This window comes from Lissotriton vulgaris, chromosome 1_1 (assembly GCF_964263255.1).
Source record: "Lissotriton vulgaris chromosome 1_1, aLisVul1.2, whole genome shotgun sequence".
NCBI classification, from domain to species: domain Eukaryota; kingdom Metazoa; phylum Chordata; class Amphibia; order Caudata; family Salamandridae; genus Lissotriton; species Lissotriton vulgaris.
The window spans coordinates 238294602-238315151 of record NC_141685.1 but is presented as its reverse complement, the minus strand read 5'-3'; positions in this window follow the sequence as shown (position 1 = coordinate 238315151).

The window sequence follows — 20550 nt, the reverse complement described above, 5'->3', positions numbered from 1 at the left end:
ATTCACAAACATGGGCAGTAGTAGACTTGGAAAGCTACGCCAGTCTCAGGTGTGAACTTGTACTCCACAAAGAAATGCCCCCTCTTCAAAATCAATTATTCAAAATTATGGACCAAACACACTTATTTTAGTCCGGTCCGGTATATTTATTTATACCCTTCACTCATATTTTTTGAAATAATTTTTGAAAATGGCAGGGAAAGATAACTCTATACAAACAAATAACCACAAAAAACCTTATAGAGTTATTTGACAAAAACAAGAATTCACAATTATACAAAATTATCAAACAATGAACATACACAATACATCCAACATTAGATTGCAATATTTAGGCAATATAGAAAATCAATTAGAATGCAATTACTGACATCCAAAATACAATTGCAAAGTTAAGCAATGTATAAAAACACATTCATCAAATTTTTTTTATGTGAACAAGAATGCAATCACTACATTCAAAAGAGCAAAAACGAGATATGTATCACTATTTTTCAAAGACCGCTCTGGTTGTTATAGTTCGCTCTTGCTGAAATAGCCGACGCGTTTCAAGTTTGGACTCTTAGTTTCCAAACCATCTTCAGGGCTTTGTATTAGTCTGTTGGGATGTAAAACAAGCATTTACAATGCAACGGTTTCGCCTTTGGAAAAGTTAGAGCTATTGGCATTGTTAATGACAAAATTTGTATTTATGTGTTGGTTTTGAAAACCGATAAATAAATGGCATTGTCATTTACATTGCCAATAGCTTAATCTCTCGCAAATGTGAGACCTATTGTACCCTACGGACGAGCTCAGCAGACAGCAATTACTACCACACACACACACACCCAGAGCCACACACACCCAGACACACACACCCAGAGCCACACACACACACACCCAGAGCCCAACACACCCACCCAGAGCAGTCACATACACACACCCACTGGAGCAGTCACACAAACACACACACACTGGAGCAGTCACACACACGCACTCTGGAGCAGTCACATACACACACTGGAGCAGTCACATACACATACACCCTGGAGCAGTCACATACACACACACCCTGGAGCAGTCACACACACACACACCCTGGAGCAGTCACACACACACACACTCTGGAGCAGTAACATGCACACACACACACACACACACACACACACACCCTGGAGCAGTCACACACGCACACACTCTGGAGCAGTCACATACACTCACTGGAGTAGTCACACACACACACTCGGGATCAGTCATACACACACACACACTGGAGCTGTCACACACGCACACATTCTGGAGCAGTCACACACACACACATACACACACTGGAGCAGTCACACACACACGCACACACTGGAGCAGTCACACACACACTCTGGAGCAGTCACATACACACACACACACACTGGAGCAGTCATACACACACACACTGGAGCAGTCACATACACACACACTGGAGCAGTCATGGTTTTCAGGTGTTTTAGTCTAATTAGTTCAATGGAAGCAAGACTACAATACCCATAATGCATTAGGTGATGACAAAGGATGAGGACTGGATACGATGCCCCTAATGACGGAAAGAAGGCAGTCCTGCTATTGAGGTGTGGCATCAGCCTCTCTGTGGGGGTGTGGTTCCACACCTTGTCCCGCCTGGGGTTTTACATTTGAGGCTGTCACAGCGACGGTTTTGAAAGCCTGACCTGTTTTGCGTGACTTTCCACGGTAATACCACTGGCGCCCCAGGGTTGTAGCCGCAGCAAGTGTAAAACCGGGTGTCATCGAACAGAAATGGAGCAGCCCTTGCTTCCATCAAAATATCCATTCTAAATGTTTGTAGACTCCTGGGGGTGAGACTACCACTTCCTAATGGCGAGCACAAACTTGCATGTAAAATAGGCTTCGGTGTCATGTTTATTACTGACATATAATCTCTTATATATGCCTCTTAACATCACTTCCGGCAGATCCGCGCCCTCTCCCCTCCTGGGAGTGAAACATTGGACAGCTCCGTGGGAGATCGCCTTTATCTGCTTATAAGGGGAAACCATGAACAGGTTTGTCTGAGACTCCCAGCTACGACCCCACCTTCTTTGATCCTGGACTGAACCATGTAAGAACCCCCCCCCTTCCTACCCCTCCATCCGAGACCCTGAACAGATTTTTTATTTTATTTTTATTTATTTTGTGAGACCCTGGAAAGTCCAGTATGGGCACCCCCCCCTCATGCCCTCCGTTATGAGACCCTTGATAGACCCAACGCCCCCCCTTCCCGCCGAGTGAAAACCTAATCAGATCTTACAAAGTCCCATCCCACGTCCAGTCCAGACATCAAAGCCCAGTCACCCCAACAAAACACAGCCACATCCTAGGCATATGCAAATAAGCCCCACAATCCTATTCCATTATTAACATCCCCATACTCTTAGGGCTGTATCCCAAATCCCTCACATACTCGTAAAAAGCATTTTCCCGTGGGAGCGGTAGTCTTAGCCTCCCACCCCCTTCCCTCCCAGTGCCACCTGTGGGAATCCGCCGGGTCGAACTCCTAAGGGAGGGTGCATTTTAGAATTCCTCCAGCTGCGCACACCGCAGCCCATCAGCACCAATAACGGGGAGCCCCAGTCCTGCGGGAGGGGCCCACAGGAGCCTGGGGGGTCTCCTCCGGCACCCGGGGAGGGAGCGCCGCGCCCGGGGGACTCGCACAACTTCACCCGATCCGGCTTTGTCACTCAAGGCGGATTAGGGAGCGTGAGGCGATCGGACGTTGCCTGGCCCGATTGGGCTGCTACTGCCGATGACGGGCTGAGAGCGCCCCCCCTCCTACAACTGATGGGCAGAGAACGCTCCCCCCTCCTATAACTTACGCGTGAGAGCGGCCGCTACCTGAGTCAGCGTCGCCCGGGGGGTGGGTTGGGGGGGTGGTGAGCTGACACTGGCTGCTGCCTTTTGAAGTACCTGCGCAGTCCGGAGAAGAGAGGCACGATGGGACTGAAGCCCCCGGGATAATCCCAGCTCGTGTTGGGGGTTAGAGCCACTTGCGACCTACCAGGCGCTTACTGGTGAGTAGGTAGGGAGGCGCTTTGGGGCGGCGCTACGTGGGCAGCTCAGCCGGGCACAACGTCTGCTGTACTTGCAAAGGGTGCAGCTGTGTCAGATATTTGCAACTAGCAAATAAATAACTCTTCATGGTTGGAGCTGCTGACCCCGACTGAACTTCACCCAAGTGAGTATATCCCTACTATGAGCTTACACTAATTTTCATTTGCGGACCCTGGCTATTATTATAGGAACCATAATCCACTGCTTCCTCATAGGACAATATGGGTTTACGCAATGTATGTTTGCAAGACTATTCATCCTGCTCAGCCTGCGGAGGGAGCACTGGCCAGGGTGCTCTCATAGGCTTAGGTTGGAAGGTGGGAACTTTAGCCAAGCCTCAGTCACAACTCCATCTGTCTCCCTAGCTCATGTCAGCATGTCATGTCACACCTAAATAGTTTGGGGTGCGCCGCTCCTAATCTTCTTGACATACTTTATGGCAGTAAGCTTGCTTGAGGTAGGTTGCTTGATTAGAATTAATAATAATGTGCTTCTTGTTTCCTACATAGCACTTCATAGGACACTTCTGCTGGTCTAATCACGGTTTACTGTTCATCAATGTAGTTGTACCCAACTAATTGACCTTGGAAGGATGGAGGGTGAGTTTGCCTACATGGGAATTCAATCTGTTGCCTATAGATATCAACAGGTGTCGTCTGTTGACATTTAACTATGAGCTATTTTGCATACTTTTAATTATTGCACATAGTTCTACGCCCATAAACAAATGTGAGAGATTACTTAACAACAGTTTACAATGCAACTGTGGGTAAATAATATATGGAATAAAGTAGCCTCGGTCATACATTATAAGGACATTGCAAGTCACGAGGAGTTCTGTCACCATACAGAGGAACAAGGCGAAGGCTGAGTGCATTTATAAGGCTATGGAACTCGGGTACCTTGTGAAATCTTTTTGAAGTATGGCATAGTGTACTTTATTCATTGTATTCCTTCCCTAAAACTGGTTAAATCCTCTGCGTCTTGCTCTCGAAAGATTCTTTATATCCTGTAAGGACCAGAAGTGTGGAATAAAATAATCATATTCCCATAAATAATGTTTCCTTTTTTACGAGCGTTGCTTCTTTAAGCAAGAGAGTAGACAAGTTAATCGGCTATTTTCGGGTCACTGTCTTCATATTTACAGGACTTGGCGTGTTCGTTAATTCTCTCCAAGTCGGTAAAAGCCCGGAAGCGCGGTTGAACCCCTCCGGAGAGTTGGCAGTAGAACTGGAAGAGAGTTTTAGGTGTGCAAGTCAGAGACCGGTCACTGCCTACCTGGGCTGTGCAAGAGCAGTACATACGTTCAATAAGGCTATGCTAATACTGGCGACAACGGGCTCGTGGGATGCTTCATTCCAGAGGTTGCTGAATCGAACTGGCATGTTTTTTTAGTGCGAGTAGATGTGCACGCATCACACTGATGCTAGTTAAACTGCAACGCAGTTAATAGGTATGCTGTCCCACATGTCCCTATCAAACTTTCTGGGACAATGATTCCATGTAACTAAAGCGGCCATTCATTTATGACAGTGCATTAAGGATCTGTGTGTCAAACACTCTCAATAAACTGATTACACCCACATTTAAGAAACCACACAATCAACACAACTCTTCTGTTGCTCCACCTCCCTTCCAGTCCCTCCTTCGGACGTCACCTCCAGGTTTGACATTAATCCCTGCAACACGCACGTTAACACATTGTAATCCCAAAGCAAGCACTACACAATGCGGTCTACATGAGCAATGTGTACATCACATGGATGTACAAAAATGAGACTCAGCAGAAGAAGATAGGCCGGCGCCGCTCACCTTCCTCGCGTCTCCACTCCAACGTTATCAACGGTACATGCTGTTTCACTCTAGGCTGGCTGCTTATCTGTCCCGACTCCGAGAAAATGGGAAGTTGCTGCTATGGGTGCAGCACCGATGCTGCCTAGAATCACTTCCTGGTGGTCACCATCCCGCCTACCTCCCACACACTGTGCCAGGATTGGCTGAACTAAGCCCTCGAGCTACATTCAATTGGACACGCAGTACGTCAAGGAAGAAGCTGCTCCTCCTTTCATACCAGAGCGTCTCCAGTCCACTCTCAGGCTATATCTTATCAGCTGTATTAAACAACGGAAAGCGATTGATATTTTAATTTTCTTAATCGCTCGCGTTGTGGTCTTTTCCTCGGACATTACAGTAACGGAGTTGGTTGAGCTCCTGCTGCGAAGATCCATTAATGCTTCTTCACGCCGCATTCAAATTCTGGCAGGATTTAACCGGCACAATGTTTGCTCTTTCCGTCTGCTACGCTGACCACAGAGACACCGCAAGGCCGCTGCCCCCACAGGGCTGTTGTTGCGCAGGAACTGGGGTGCAACCTTTGGGTAGAGGAGGTCTGATCAGGATACTACTTTAAGGAGATGGTAACTGCAACGTGGCCTAATCTGACTTGCTGCGGGGGCAAACAGAATACAGATGTCCAACGAGTGACCACTACACCAAAAGCATCTGCCTCGCCAACCATCGCACTGAAAACAAGTCAGGTCCCGGGCCGGCCAGCCAATTACAGCGCGGCCCGGGAATGACGTCAGGGGGGTGTCCCGGGCCGGCCAGCCAATCACAGCGCGGCCCGGGAATGACGTCACGGGGGTATCCCGGGCCGGCAGCCAATCGCAGCGCGGCCCGGGACAAAGGGGCGGGGCTTTAAAAAAGCACCAGAAACGCCCCCGAATCGCGTTTTCGTGAGAAAGCGCGATCGACAGCCTCTGCCTCCCAATGGCTAGTCTCCATTTATGGAGCTAGCAAATTGGAAACAGAGGCTGTCCTAACCTCACTACTAAGCACAAAAGATTTCGACTGGGAGGGGCTTAGCAGCCCCTCGCCAAAAGTCGAAACCTAAAAACATGGTTTGTTTACAACCACTTAGCCTCTAATCTAGAAAAATCAACCGTTTGGATAAAAGGTTGTACCTGTGTGATACTCAGTTGTTATTGCTTTCTATCACTGGGCACAACTCTGTCCTTTAACTGTACAGCTGGGCGCTTGGCTCCAAGAATGACAGTCTGTGAAACAAACGACATTTGGTCGTTTATCACTTTATTTAAAATCATGAAAACAGAAACTGCCTGATAGTGTTTTTTAAAAAAAAAAGGGGGTTTGCATACCTTAGGCCTTGCTATCTTGCGTTGCACCAGGGGCAGGCAATATCTTTGTTCTCTGTTCGTGCGCACCTAATCGAATAATACATAACCTGGTTTTAGACAACCATATTTTAACTATTGTGGTGCGAGGGTACAAACATTTGGATTGCAAACTCTACCTTTAATTCGAATGACGGTGCCACTCCGTGCCCTTTTTGTACTTTATATTTTCCCTTTTATTCTGCAAGCTTGTCGTCTCCTATTTAAACAAAAGCACTTATGAGTTAATTGTGCTTTCATAGATTTGACTCCACACGAGCATTTCACCGTTATAACAGGTCAACATACCTGTATGTTCGATAGAACGGAGGCGTCTCCTCCCGTCTACCGCCCCGTCCGGGGCTGCAGTTCACAAGCGCCTTTGCCTTTTGTTTATTTCTTGGCTGGACTCGCTTGAATAGTAAATCTTTTTATCTATTCGGGGAGGAAGGTAAAACAGACGCTCATTAGTAAACGCTGCGCCTTCGATTGCCCCGAGCAGGCGATGTCGCGCTAATCGGTTAGATTCCATTACCTGCTAACGCAGTTCCTCAATAGCGGTTGTGCTCCTCAGTTGCTCTCAGCTCTGGTGTGCAGCTGGCGGCCATGTTTCCTAACTTTAAAAAGAGGCTTACTTGTAAATTCCTTACATTGCATTGTGGGAGTTGTAGTGTCTTTGGCAATCGAACGCCTGCATTCTGGCAGAATAAATGAATTACAGGGTATATTTTGTGCACAATAGTTGTCATGGTTATTGTAAGGCGCAGGGATGTTTTTTAGCGAAACAAGAGCTTTACATAGGTGATTCTTTTTGTACTGAGATATCCAAGCGGTATGATGAAAAGTCTCAGATTCTTGACAATTCAGTCATATTATTCAATCCGGTCATTGTGCAATTAAATTTCAAGATGAGGTATGCTTCCTTCTCCAGTAGCATCCTATCAATGTCTGCAGGGCGTTGAACGTTACTCATTGTATGGATGACAGACCACTTGAAATCGGTCTCATTATGTGACATTTCAATGAAGTGTTCCACCATAGGCGCTGTAAGTACTTTCTTCCTAATTCGCGACCTATGTTGTCCTATTCGTAGGTTTACCTGCTGGTTTGTTTTGCCTATGTAAATTTTTTTACACGGGCAAACGATCACATAGATCACATTCCGGGTTTTACAATTTGAGAAATCTAAGTGTCGCCACTTAGTTCCCTGATGTTCAAATTCGATACCCTCAATCGTGCTGCCACATGCAACGCAATTGCCACATCTATGGTGTCCCTCCAATGGTTTCATATCCCAAAGGGCTCGAAGGTCATGTTTTGGCTGAATTTTTGGGAGATCTGCTCTCACTAATTGTTGGCCCACACTTCTATTCTTTTTGTATGCGAAGATGGGACGCGGGAATGGGCATTCTAGATTCTCTAGCAGGTGCCAATTTTTGAGCACCGCTTGTCTTAGGTTATGCGTGTCAGGCCCAAAGGTTGTAACGCAAACCGGTCTGTCTAGTTCTTTCTTTTCTTTCACCTTCAGCAAGGTTTCACGAGGGGTACATCTCGCCCTTTTGAGGGAATTTTTCAACAATTTCCGTGGGTACCCTCTATGGATCATTTCGCCGCAAAAATTTTGGGCGTGATGGTCATAGTCAGCTATGTTGGAGCAATTTCTCCGAATGCGCAACATTTGACCGTACGGCAAGTTGGCCTTCAAACTCCTAGGGTGGTAGCTTTTGTGGTGTAGAATGGTGTTTCTATCTGTGGCTTTTTTGTGTAAGGATGTCTTTAATTTACCATCCTCGCAGGTGACCTCTACATCCAAGAATGTCATTTTGATGGTGCTTGTCTCGATAGAGAATTTAATGTCTCTATGTCTGTTATTGATCCAATCATGGAACGCCACGAGATCAGTCTGGCTCCCCTGCCACAGGAGCCAGACATCGTCTATGTATCGCCACCATTGTATGATGTTGCTTTTATAGGGGTTGTTATTCTCAACAAATAGGGACTCATACTGTGCCATATACAACACTGCCATTTCTGGGGCATAAGGACACCCCATGGCAGTGCCCTTGGTTTGCATATAGAATTGTTCATTCAACAAAAAATAATTCTTTTGTAAAGCTATTGCTGCAAGCTTTAAAATGAAACTAGTTGGCACTCGGTGTGGCTTGTCCCTTTTCTCAAGATAAAATTCAATTACCTCCAGAGCTTCTTCTTGAGGTATCTGTGTATACAGGGACGTGACGTCGATAGTTGCCATTATCTGTATAGTTGGGTCAAAGGAGACACCTTCGACTTTATTTAAAAAATCTGTAGTATCTCTGAGATACGATTTGACCTCCGTCAAAAAGGGCTTTAAAAAGACATCCACATATTTGGATAGTGGTTCTAAACAGGAATCGCAGCCCGAAACAATTGGGCGCCCTGGTGGTTCCGCTAGGTTCTTATGTATTTTGGGCAGCAAATACAAGACGGGTATTCGTGGGAATTTTTTATTCAAAAAGTCAAATTCTTTGCTACCCAAAAAGCCATCTTCTTTCCCTTGAATTAACACCTGGGTGATCAATCCTTGGATCTGTTTTGTTGGATCTTCATTAAGTGCTCGGTACCATTCAGTGTTGTTGACTTGTTTCAATCCCTCTGCGACATATTTATCGCGGGGCCAGATAACAACTGCTCCCCCCTTGTCCGCCTGTTTTATGACAAGTGAGGGGTCTTCCTTCAGACTACATATTGCTTGTAATTCTCCCTTGCTAATATTGGGAGGTACATACTTCTTAGATCTTTCCATTTTGTTTATTGAAGAAAGCATGATTTGTTCAAATGCTTGTATTTGCTTGGGAATATTCTGGTAGGGGACAAACTTGGACTTATTTCTTAATCCAGTTGCCTCGGTGTCTTGGATAGCCGGTTGATTAAAGAAAAAAGCTTTTAGTCTCAGTTTCCTACAAAACTCAAGGGTTTCTATCTTCAATTTCGTGTAGTCTGTTCGTTTACAAGGAACGAATTTAAGGCCAAGGTTGAGTAAGGATTCTTCCTGTTTTGTCAGTATGCGATCCGAAAGATTGACTACTATATCGGGGTAGCTTATGATTGGTAGAACCGTTTGCGCGTTCTCATCTGCCACGGGACTTTGGACTTTGTTCTTCCTTGTTGGCCCCTGTCTAAAAAAGCAACCTGTTTACGTGAATTATTCCCTCTTGAATCAGGGTCAGAAAAATCTGATGACGAAGTCTCAGAGAAGGTGGTAAATCGGTTTCTGGATCTACCTTGATATTCGTTCAACGCCCTGCGTGACTCTACCTGAGTGTAATATTCCTCTTTCAAAAATGGGTATACTTGTTCTATTTTAAATGATTTAATGTCCTTTTCATATTTCAAACTTTTGTTATTTATAGTAATGTCTTTGAAGACCTGAATGTCCTTTTGGATTTTGTCAAGAAGAGTCTTAGCATCAGTGACCGCTGGATTATCTGCAATAGCTTTTGTTAACTCTTCAATTTCCTCTAATTCCTTTTTACACAGTCTTTGTGCCGTCTCAATGGTGTGCACCATCAAGTCTCGGCTGCATTTAGTATTAATGAAGCTGAATCCCTTTTTATATTCAGCGTCATCAGTGAAAATCACTGGTATGTTCTTAACCTGGAGTCCCCAGGGAATGGTGCCGCCCTGTAGGTGTTTTAGCAAGAAATAGCCATGTAATTCCGTTCTTACGTGTTTTTTACAAAGTCTTGTGAGCTTTTCCGACTCGTTCTGTTGTTTGGCAGTAGTACTTAAAGAAATAGATCCAAACGGAGCAGAGGCAATAAGCGACTTAATATGACTCTCACTGAAAGATAGAGTATCTTGCTCTGCCATACTATTCGAAGGAAACAAGGTCCTTCACAGCTGATTAGTCTGTTGGTGAGCCCCTAAGCCTCTCGCGGATCTGGTATCCGCTCTAAGTTAAGCACAAAAAGGAGGTAGACCCTTGGTGGGGCTGAAGGGGGGCTGGGTCATGTAAACTTGTACTCCACAAAGAAATGCCCCCTCTTCAAAATCAATTATTCAAAATTATGGACCAAACACACTTATTTTAGTCCGGTCCGGTATATTTATTTATACCCTTCACTCATATTTTTTGAAATAATTTTTGAAAATGGCAGGGAAAGATAACTCTATACAAACAAATAACCACAAAAAACCTTATAGAGTTATTTGACAAAAACAAGAATTCACAATTATACAAAATTATCAAACAATGAACATACACAATACATCCAACATTAGATTGCAATATTTAGGCAATATAGAAAATCAATTAGAATGCAATTACTGACAGTATTAGTCTGTTGGGATGTAAAAAAACAACGTTTGTTTACAACAAACCATGTTTTTTTACATCCCAACAGACTAATACAAAGCCCTGAAGATGGTTTGGAAACTAAGAGTCCAAACTTGAAACGCGTCGGCTATTTCAGCAAGAGCGAACTATAACAACCAGAGCGGTCTTTGAAAAATAGTGATACATATCTCGTTTTTGCTCTTTTGAATGTAGTGATTGCATTCTTGTTCACATAAAAAAAATTGATGAATGTGTTTTTATACATTGCTTAACTTTGCAATTGTATTTTGGATGTCAGTAATTGCATTCTAATTGATTTTCTATATTGCCTAAATATTGCAATCTAATGTTGGATGTATTGTGTATGTTCATTGTTTGATAATTTTGTATAATTGTGAATTCTTGTTTTTGTCAAATAACTCTATAAGGTTTTTTGTGGTTATTTGTTTGTATAGAGTTATCTTTCCCTGCCATTTTCAAAAATTATTTCAAAAAATATGAGTGAAGGGTATAAATAAATATACCGGACCGGACTAAAATAAGTGTGTTTGGTCCATAATTTTGAATAATTGATTTTGAAGAGGGGGCATTTCTTTGTGGAGTACAAGTTTACATGACCCAGCCCCCCTTCAGCCCCACCAAGGGTCTACCTCCTTTTTGTGCTTAACTTAGAGCGGATACCAGATCCGCGAGAGGCTTAGGGGCTCACCAACAGACTAATCAGCTGTGAAGGACCTTGTTTCCTTCGAATAGTATGGCAGAGCAAGATACTCTATCTTTCAGTGAGAGTCATATTAAGTCGCTTATTGCCTCTGCTCCGTTTGGATCTATTTCTTTAAGTACTACTGCCAAACAACAGAACGAGTCGGAAAAGCTCACAAGACTTTGTAAAAAACACGTAAGAACGGAATTACATGGCTATTTCTTGCTAAAACACCTACAGGGCGGCACCATTCCCTGGGGACTCCAGGTTAAGAACATACCAGTGATTTTCACTGACGACGCTGAATATAAAAAGGGATTCAGCTTCATTAATACTAAATGCAGCCGAGACTTGATGGTGCACACCATTGAGACGGCACAAAGACTGTGTAAAAAGGAATTAGAGGAAATTGAAGAGTTAACAAAAGCTATTGCAGATAATCCAGCGGTCACTGATGCTAAGACTCTTCTTGACAAAATCCAAAAGGACATTCAGGTCTTCAAAGACATTACTATAAATAACAAAAGTTTGAAATATGAAAAGGACATTAAATCATTTAAAATAGAACAAGTATACCCATTTTTGAAAGAGGAATATTACACTCAGGTAGAGTCACGCAGGACGTTGAACGAATATCAAGGTAGATCCAGAAACCGATTTACCACCTTCTCTGAGACTTCGTCATCAGATTTTTCTGACCCTGATTCAAGAGGGAATAATTCACGTAAACAGGTTGCTTTTTTAGACAGGGGCCAACAAGGAAGAACAAAGTCCAAAGTCCCGTGGCAGATGAGAACGCGCAAACGGTTCTACCAATCATAAGCTACCCCGATATAGTAGTCAATCTTTCGGATCGCATACTGACAAAACAGGAAGAATCCTTACTCAACCTTGGCCTTAAATTCGTTCCTTGTAAACGAACAGACTACACGAAATTGAAGATAGAAACCCTTGAGTTTTGTAGGAAACTGAGACTAAAAGCTTTTTTCTTTAATCAACCGGCTATCCAAGACACCGAGGCAACTGGATTAAGAAATAAGTCCAAGTTTGTCCCCTACCAGAATATTCCCAAGCAAATACAAGCATTTGAACAAATCATGCTTTCTTCAATAAACAAAATGGAAAGATCTAAGAAGTATGTACCTCCCAATATTAGCAAGGGAGAATTACAAGCAATATGTAGTCTGAAGGAAGACCCCTCACTTGTCATAAAACAGGCGGACAAGGGGGGAGCAGTTGTTATCTGGCCCCGCGATAAATATGTCGCAGAGGGATTGAAACAAGTCAACAACACTGAATGGTACCGAGCACTTAATGAAGATCCAACAAAACAGATCCAAGGATTGATCACCCAGGTGTTAATTCAAGGGAAAGAAGATGGCTTTTTGGGTAGCAAAGAATTTGACTTTTTGAATAAAAAATTCCCACGAATACCCGTCTTGTATTTGCTGCCCAAAATACATAAGAACCTAGCGGAACCACCAGGGCGCCCAATTGTTTCGGGCTGCGATTCCTGTTTAGAACCACTATCCAAATATGTGGATGTCTTTTTAAAGCCCTTTTTGACGGAGGTCAAATCGTATCTCAGAGATACTACAGATTTTTTAAATAAAGTCGAAGGTGTCTCCTTTGACCCAACTATACAGATAATGGCAACTATCGACGTCACGTCCCTGTATACACAGATACCTCAAGAAGAAGCTCTGGAGGTAATTGAATTTTATCTTGAGAAAAGGGACAAGCCACACCGAGTGCCAACTAGTTTCATTTTAAAGCTTGCAGCAATAGCTTTACAAAAGAATTATTTTTTGTTGAATGAACAATTCTATATGCAAACCAAGGGCACTGCCATGGGGTGTCCTTATGCCCCAGAAATGGCAGTGTTGTATATGGCACAGTATGAGTCCCTATTTGTTGAGAATAACAACCCCTATAAAAGCAACATCATACAATGGTGGCGATACATAGATGATGTCTGGCTCCTGTGGCAGGGGAGCCAGACTGATCTCGTGGCGTTCCATGATTGGATCAATAACAGACATAGAGACATTAAATTCTCTATCGAGACAAGCACCATCAAAATGACATTCTTGGATGTAGAGGTCACCTGCGAGGATGGTAAATTAAAGACATCCTTACACAAAAAAGCCACAGATAGAAACACCATTCTACACCACAAAAGCTACCACCCTAGGAGTTTGAAGGCCAACTTGCCGTACGGTCAAATGTTGCGCATTCGGAGAAATTGCTCCAACATAGCTGACTATGACCATCACGCCCAAAATTTTTGCGGCGAAATGATCCATAGAGGGTACCCACGGAAATTGTTGAAAAATTCCCTCAAAAGGGCGAGATGTACCCCTCGTGAAACCTTGCTGAAGGTGAAAGAAAAGAAAGAACTAGACAGACCGGTTTGCGTTACAACCTTTGGGCCTGACACGCATAACCTAAGACAAGCGGTGCTCAAAAATTGGCACCTGCTAGAGAATCTAGAATGCCCATTCCCGCGTCCCATCTTCGCATACAAAAAGAATAGAAGTGTGGGCCAACAATTAGTGAGAGCAGATCTCCCAAAAATTCAGCCAAAACATGACCTTCGAGCCCTTTGGGATATGAAACCATTGGAGGGACACCATAGATGTGGCAATTGCGTTGCATGTGGCAGCACGATTGAGGGTATCGAATTTGAACATCAGGGAACTAAGTGGCGACACTTAGATTTCTCAAATTGTAAAACCCGGAATGTGATCTATGTGATCGTTTGCCCGTGTAAAAAAATTTACATAGGCAAAACAAACCAGCAGGTAAACCTACGAATAGGACAACATAGGTCGCGAATTAGGAAGAAAGTACTTACAGCGCCTATGGTGGAACACTTCATTGAAATGTCACATAATGAGACCGATTTCAAGTGGTCTGTCATCCATACAATGAGTAACGTTCAACGCCCTGCAGACATTGATAGGATGCTACTGGAGAAGGAAGCATACCTCATCTTGAAATTTAATTGCACAATGACCGGATTGAATAATATGACTGAATTGTCAAGAATCTGAGACTTTTCATCATACCGCTTGGATATCTCAGTACAAAAAGAATCACCTATGTAAAGCTCTTGTTTCGCTAAAAAACATCCCTGCACCTTACAATAACCATGACAACTATTGTGCACAAAATATACCCTGTAATTCATTTATTCTGCCAGAATGCAGGCGTTCGATTGCCAAAGACACTACAACTCCCACAATGCAATGTAAGGAATTTACAAGTAAGCCTCTTTTTAAAGTTAGGAAACATGGCCGCCAGCTGCACACCAGAGCTGAGAGCAACTGAGGAGCACAACCGCTATTGAGGAACTGCGTTAGCAGGTAATGGAATCTAACCGATTAGCGCGACATCGCCTGCTCGGGGCAATCGAAGGCGCAGCGTTTACTAATGCGCGTCTGTTTTACCTTCCTCCCCGAATAGATAAAAAGATTTACTATTCAAGCGAGTCCAGCCAAGAAATAAACAAAAGGCAAAGGCGCTTGTGAACTGCAGCCCCGGACGGGGCAGTAGACGGGAGGAGACGCCTCCGTTCTATCGAACATACAGGTATGTTGACCTGTTATAACGGTGAAATGCTCGTGTGGAGTCAAATCTATGAAAGCACAATTAACTCATAAGTGCTTTTGTTTAAATAGGAGACGACAAGCTTGCAGAATAAAAGGGAAAATATAAAGTACAAAAAGGGCACGGAGTGGCACCGTCATTCGAATTAAAGGTAGAGTTTGCAATCCAAATGTTTGTACCCTCGCACCACAATAGTTAAAATATGGTTGTCTAAAACCAGGTTATGTATTATTCGATTAGGTGCGCACGAACAGAGAACAAAGATATTGCCTGCCCCTGGTGCAACACAAGATAGCAAGGCCTAAGGTATGCAAACCCCCTTTTTTTAAAAAAAACACTATCAGGCAGTTTCTGTTTTCATGATTTTAAATAAAGTGATAAACGACCAAATGTCGTTTGTTTCACAGACTGTCATTCTTGGAGCCAAGCGCCCAGCTGTACAGTTAAAGGACAGAGTTGTGCCCAGTGATAGAAAGCAATAACAACTGAGTATCACACAGGTACAACCTTTTATCCAAACGGTTGATTTTTCTAGATTAGAGGCTAAGTGGTTGTAAACAAACCATGTTTTTTTACATCCCAACAGACTAATACAAAGCCCTGAAGATGGTTTGGAAACTAAGAGTCCAAACTTGAAACGCGTCGGCTATTTCAGCAAGAGCGAACTATAACAACCAGAGCGGTCTTTGAAAAATAGTGATACATATCTCGTTTTTGCTCTTTTGAATGTAGTGATTGCATTCTTGTTCACATAAAAAAAATTTGATGAATGTGTTTTTATACATTGCTTAACTTTGCAATTGTATTTTGGATGTCAGTAATTGCATTCTAATTGATTTTCTATATTGCCTAAATATTGCAATCTAATGTTGGATGTATTGTGTATGTTCATTGTTTGATAATTTTGTATAATTGTGAATTCTTGTTTTTGTCAAATAACTCTATAAGGTTTTTTGTGGTTATTTGTTTGTATAGAGTTATCTTTCCCTGCCATTTTCAAAAATTATTTCAAAAAATATGAGTGAAGGGTATAAATAAATATACCGGACCGGACTAAAATAAGTGTGTTTGGTCCATAATTTTGAATAATTGATTTTGAAGAGGGGGCATTTCTTTGTGGAGTACAAGTTTACATGACCCAGCCCCCCTTCAGCCCCACCAAGGGTCTACCTCCTTTTTGTGCTTAACTTAGAGCGGATACCAGATCCGCGAGAGGCTTAGGGGCTCACCAACAGACTAATCAGCTGTGAAGGACCTTGTTTCCTTCGAATAGTATGGCAGAGCAAGATACTCTATCTTTCAGTGAGAGTCATATTAAGTCGCTTATTGCCTCTGCTCCGTTTGGATCTATTTCTTTAAGTACTACTGCCAAACAACAGAACGAGTCGGAAAAGCTCACAAGACTTTGTAAAAAACACGTAAGAACGGAATTACATGGCTATTTCTTGCTAAAACACCTACAGGGCGGCACCATTCCCTGGGGACTCCAGGTTAAGAACATACCAGTGATTTTCACTGACGACGCTGAATATAAAAAGGGATTCAGCTTCATTAATACTAAATGCAGCCGAGACTTGATGGTGCACACCATTGAGACGGCACAAAGACTGTGTAAAAAGGAATTAGAGGAAATTGAAGAGTTAACAAAAGCTATTGCAGATAATCCAGCGGTCACTGATGCTAAGACTCTTCTTGACAAAATCCAAAAGGACATTCAGGTCTTCAAAGACATTACTATAAATAACAAAAGTTTGAAATATGAAAAGGACATTAAATCATTTAAAATAGAACAAGTATACCCATTTTTGAAAGAGGAATATTACACTCAGGTAGAGTCACGCAGGACGTTGAACGAATATCAAGGTAGATCCAGAAACCGATTTACCACCTTCTCTGAGACTTCGTCATCAGATTTTTCTGACCCTGATTCAAGAGGGAATAATTCACGTAAACAGGTTGCTTTTTTAGACAGGGGCCAACAAGGAAGAACAAAGTCCAAAGTCCCGTGGCAGATGAGAACGCGCAAACGGTTCTACCAATCATAAGCTACCCCGATATAGTAGTCAATCTTTCGGATCGCATACTGACAAAACAGGAAGAATCCTTACTCAACCTTGGCCTTAAATTCGTTCCTTGTAAACAAACAGACTACACGAAATTGAAGATAGAAACCCTTGAGTTTTGTAGGAAACTGAGACTAAAAGCTTTTTTCTTTAATCAACCGGCTATCCAAGACAGCGAGGCAACTGGATTAAGAAATAAGTCCAAGTTTGTCCCCTACCAGAATATTCCCAAGCAAATACAAGCATTTGAACAAATCATGCTTTCTTCAATAAACAAAATGGAAAGATCTAAGAAGTATGTACCTCCCAATATTAGCAAGGGAGAATTACAAGCAATATGTAGTCTGAAGGAAGACCCCTCACTTGTCATAAAACAGGCGGACAAGGGGGGAGCAGTTGTTATCTGGCCCCGCGATAAATATGTCGCAGAGGGATTGAAACAAGTCAACAACACTGAATGGTACCGAGCACTTAATGAAGATCCAACAAAACAGATCCAAGGATTGATCACCCAGGTGTTAATTCAAGGGAAAGAAGATGGCTTTTTGGGTAGCAAAGAATTTGACTTTTTGAATAAAAAATTCCCACGAATACCCGTCTTGTATTTGCTGCCCAAAATACATAAGAACCTAGCGGAACCACCAGGGCGCCCAATTGTTTCGGGCTGCGATTCCTGTTTAGAACCACTATCCAAATATGTGGATGTCTTTTTAAAGCCCTTTTTGACGGAGGTCAAATCGTATCTCAGAGATACTACAGATTTTTTAAATAAAGTCGAAGGTGTCTCCTTTGACCCAACTATACAGATAATGGCAACTATCGACGTCACGTCCCTGTATACACAGATACCTCAAGAAGAAGCTCTGGAGGTAATTGAATTTTATCTTGAGAAAAGGGACAAGCCACACCGAGTGCCAACTAGTTTCATTTTAAAGCTTGCAGCAATAGCTTTACAAAAGAATTATTTTTTGTTGAATGAACAATTCTATATGCAAACCAAGGGCACTGCCATGGGGTGTCCTTATGCCCCAGAAATGGCAGTGTTGTATATGGCACAGTATGAGTCCCTATTTGTTGAGAATAACAACCCCTATAAAAGCAACATCATACAATGGTGGCGATACATAGACGATGTCTGGCTCCTGTGGCAGGGGAGCCAGACTGATCTCGTGGCGTTCCATGATTGGATCAATAACAGACATAGAGACATTAAATTCTCTATCGAGACAAGCACCATCAAAATGACATTCTTGGATGTAGAGGTCACCTGCGAGGATGGTAAATTAAAGACATCCTTACACAAAAAAGCCACAGATAGAAACACCATTCTACACCACAAAAGCTACCACCCTAGGAGTTTGAAGGCCAACTTGCCGTACGGTCAAATGTTGCGCATTCGGAGAAATTGCTCCAACATAGCTGACTATGACCATCACGCCCAAAATTTTTGCGGCGAAATGATCCATAGAGGGTACCCACGGAAATTGTTGAAAAATTCCCTCAAAAGGGCGAGATGTACCCCTCGTGAAACCTTGCTGAAGGTGAAAGAAAAGAAAGAACTAGACAGACCGGTTTGCGTTACAACCTTTGGGCCTGACACGCATAACCTAAGACAAGCGGTGCTCAAAAATTGGCACCTGCTAGAGAATCTAGAATGCCCATTCCCGCGTCCCATCTTCGCATACAAAAAGAATAGAAGTGTGGGCCAACAATTAGTGAGAGCAGATCTCCCAAAAATTCAGCCAAAACATGACCTTCGAGCCCTTTGGGATATGAAACCATTGGAGGGACACCATAGATGTGGCAATTGCGTTGCATGTGGCAGCACGATTGAGGGTATCGAATTTGAACATCAGGGAACTAAGTGGCGACACTTAGATTTCTCAAATTGTAAAACCCGGAATGTGATCTATGTGATCGTTTGCCCGTGTAAAAAAATTTACATAGGCAAAACAAACCAGCAGGTAAACCTACGAATAGGACAACATAGGTCGCGAATTAGGAAGAAAGTACTTACAGCGCCTATGGTGGAACACTTCATTGAAATGTCACATAATGAGACCGATTTCAAGTGGTCTGTCATCCATACAATGAGTAACGTTCAACGCCCTGCAGACATTGATAGGATGCTACTGGAGAAGGAAGCATACCTCATCTTGAAATTTAATTGCACAATGACCGGATTGAATAATATGACTGAATTGTCAAGAATCTGAGACTTTTCATCATACCGCTTGGATATCTCAGTACAAAAAGAATCACCTATGTAAAGCTCTTGTTTCGCTAAAAAACATCCCTGCACCTTACAATAACCATGACAACTATTGTGCACAAAATATACCCTGTAATTCATTTATTCTGCCAGAATGCAGGCGTTCGATTGCCAAAGACACTACAACTCCCACAATGCAATGTAAGGAATTTACAAGTAAGCCTCTTTTTAAAGTTAGGAAACATGGCCGCCAGCTGCACACCAGAGCTGAGAGCAACTGAGGAGCACAACCGCTATTGAGGAACTGCGTTAGCAGGTAATGGAATCTAACCGATTAGCGCGACATCGCCTGCTCGGGGCAATCGAAGGCGCAGCGTTTACTAATGCGCGTCTGTTTTACCTTCCTCCCCGAATAGATAAAAAGATTTACTATTCAAGCGAGTCCAGCCAAGAAATAAACAAAAGGCAAAGGCGCTTGTGAACTGCAGCCCCGGACGGGGCAGTAGACGGGAGGAGACGCCTCCGTTCTATCGAACATACAGGTATGTTGACCTGTTATAACGGTGAAATGCTCGTGTGGAGTCAAATCTATGAAAGCACAATTAACTCATAAGTGCTTTTGTTTAAATAGGAGACGACAAGCTTGCAGAATAAAAGGGAAAATATAAAGTACAAAAAGGGCACGGAGTGGCACCGTCATTCGAATTAAAGGTAGAGTTTGCAATCCAAATGTTTGTACCCTCGCACCACAATAGTTAAAATATGGTTGTCTAAAACCAGGTTATGTATTATTCGATTAGGTGCGCACGAACAGAGAACAAAGATATTGCCTGCCCCTGGTGCAACACAAGATAGCAAGGCCTAAGGTATGCAAACCCCCTTTTTTTAAAAAAAACACTATCAGGCAGTTTCTGTTTTCATGATTTTAAATAAAGTGATAAACGACCAAATGTCGTTTGTTTCACAGACTGTCATTCTTGGAGCCAAGCGCCCAGCTGTACAGTTAAAGGACAGAGTTGTGCCCAGTGATAGAAAGCAATAACAACTGAGTATCACACAGGTACAACCTTTTATCCAAACGGTTGATTTTTCTAGATTAGAGGCTAAGTGGTTGTAAACAAACCATGTTTTTTTACATCCCAACAGACTAATACAAAGCCCTGAAGATGGTTTGGAAACTAAGAGTCCAAACTTGAAACGCGTCGGCTATTTCAGCAAGAGCGAACTATAACAACCAGAGCGGTCTTTGAAAAATAGTGATACATATCTCGTTTTTGCTCTTTTGAATGTAGTGATTGCATTCTTGTTCACATAAAAAAAATTTGATGAATGTGTTTTTATACTTTGCTTAACTTTGCAATTGTATTTTGGATGTCAGTAATTGC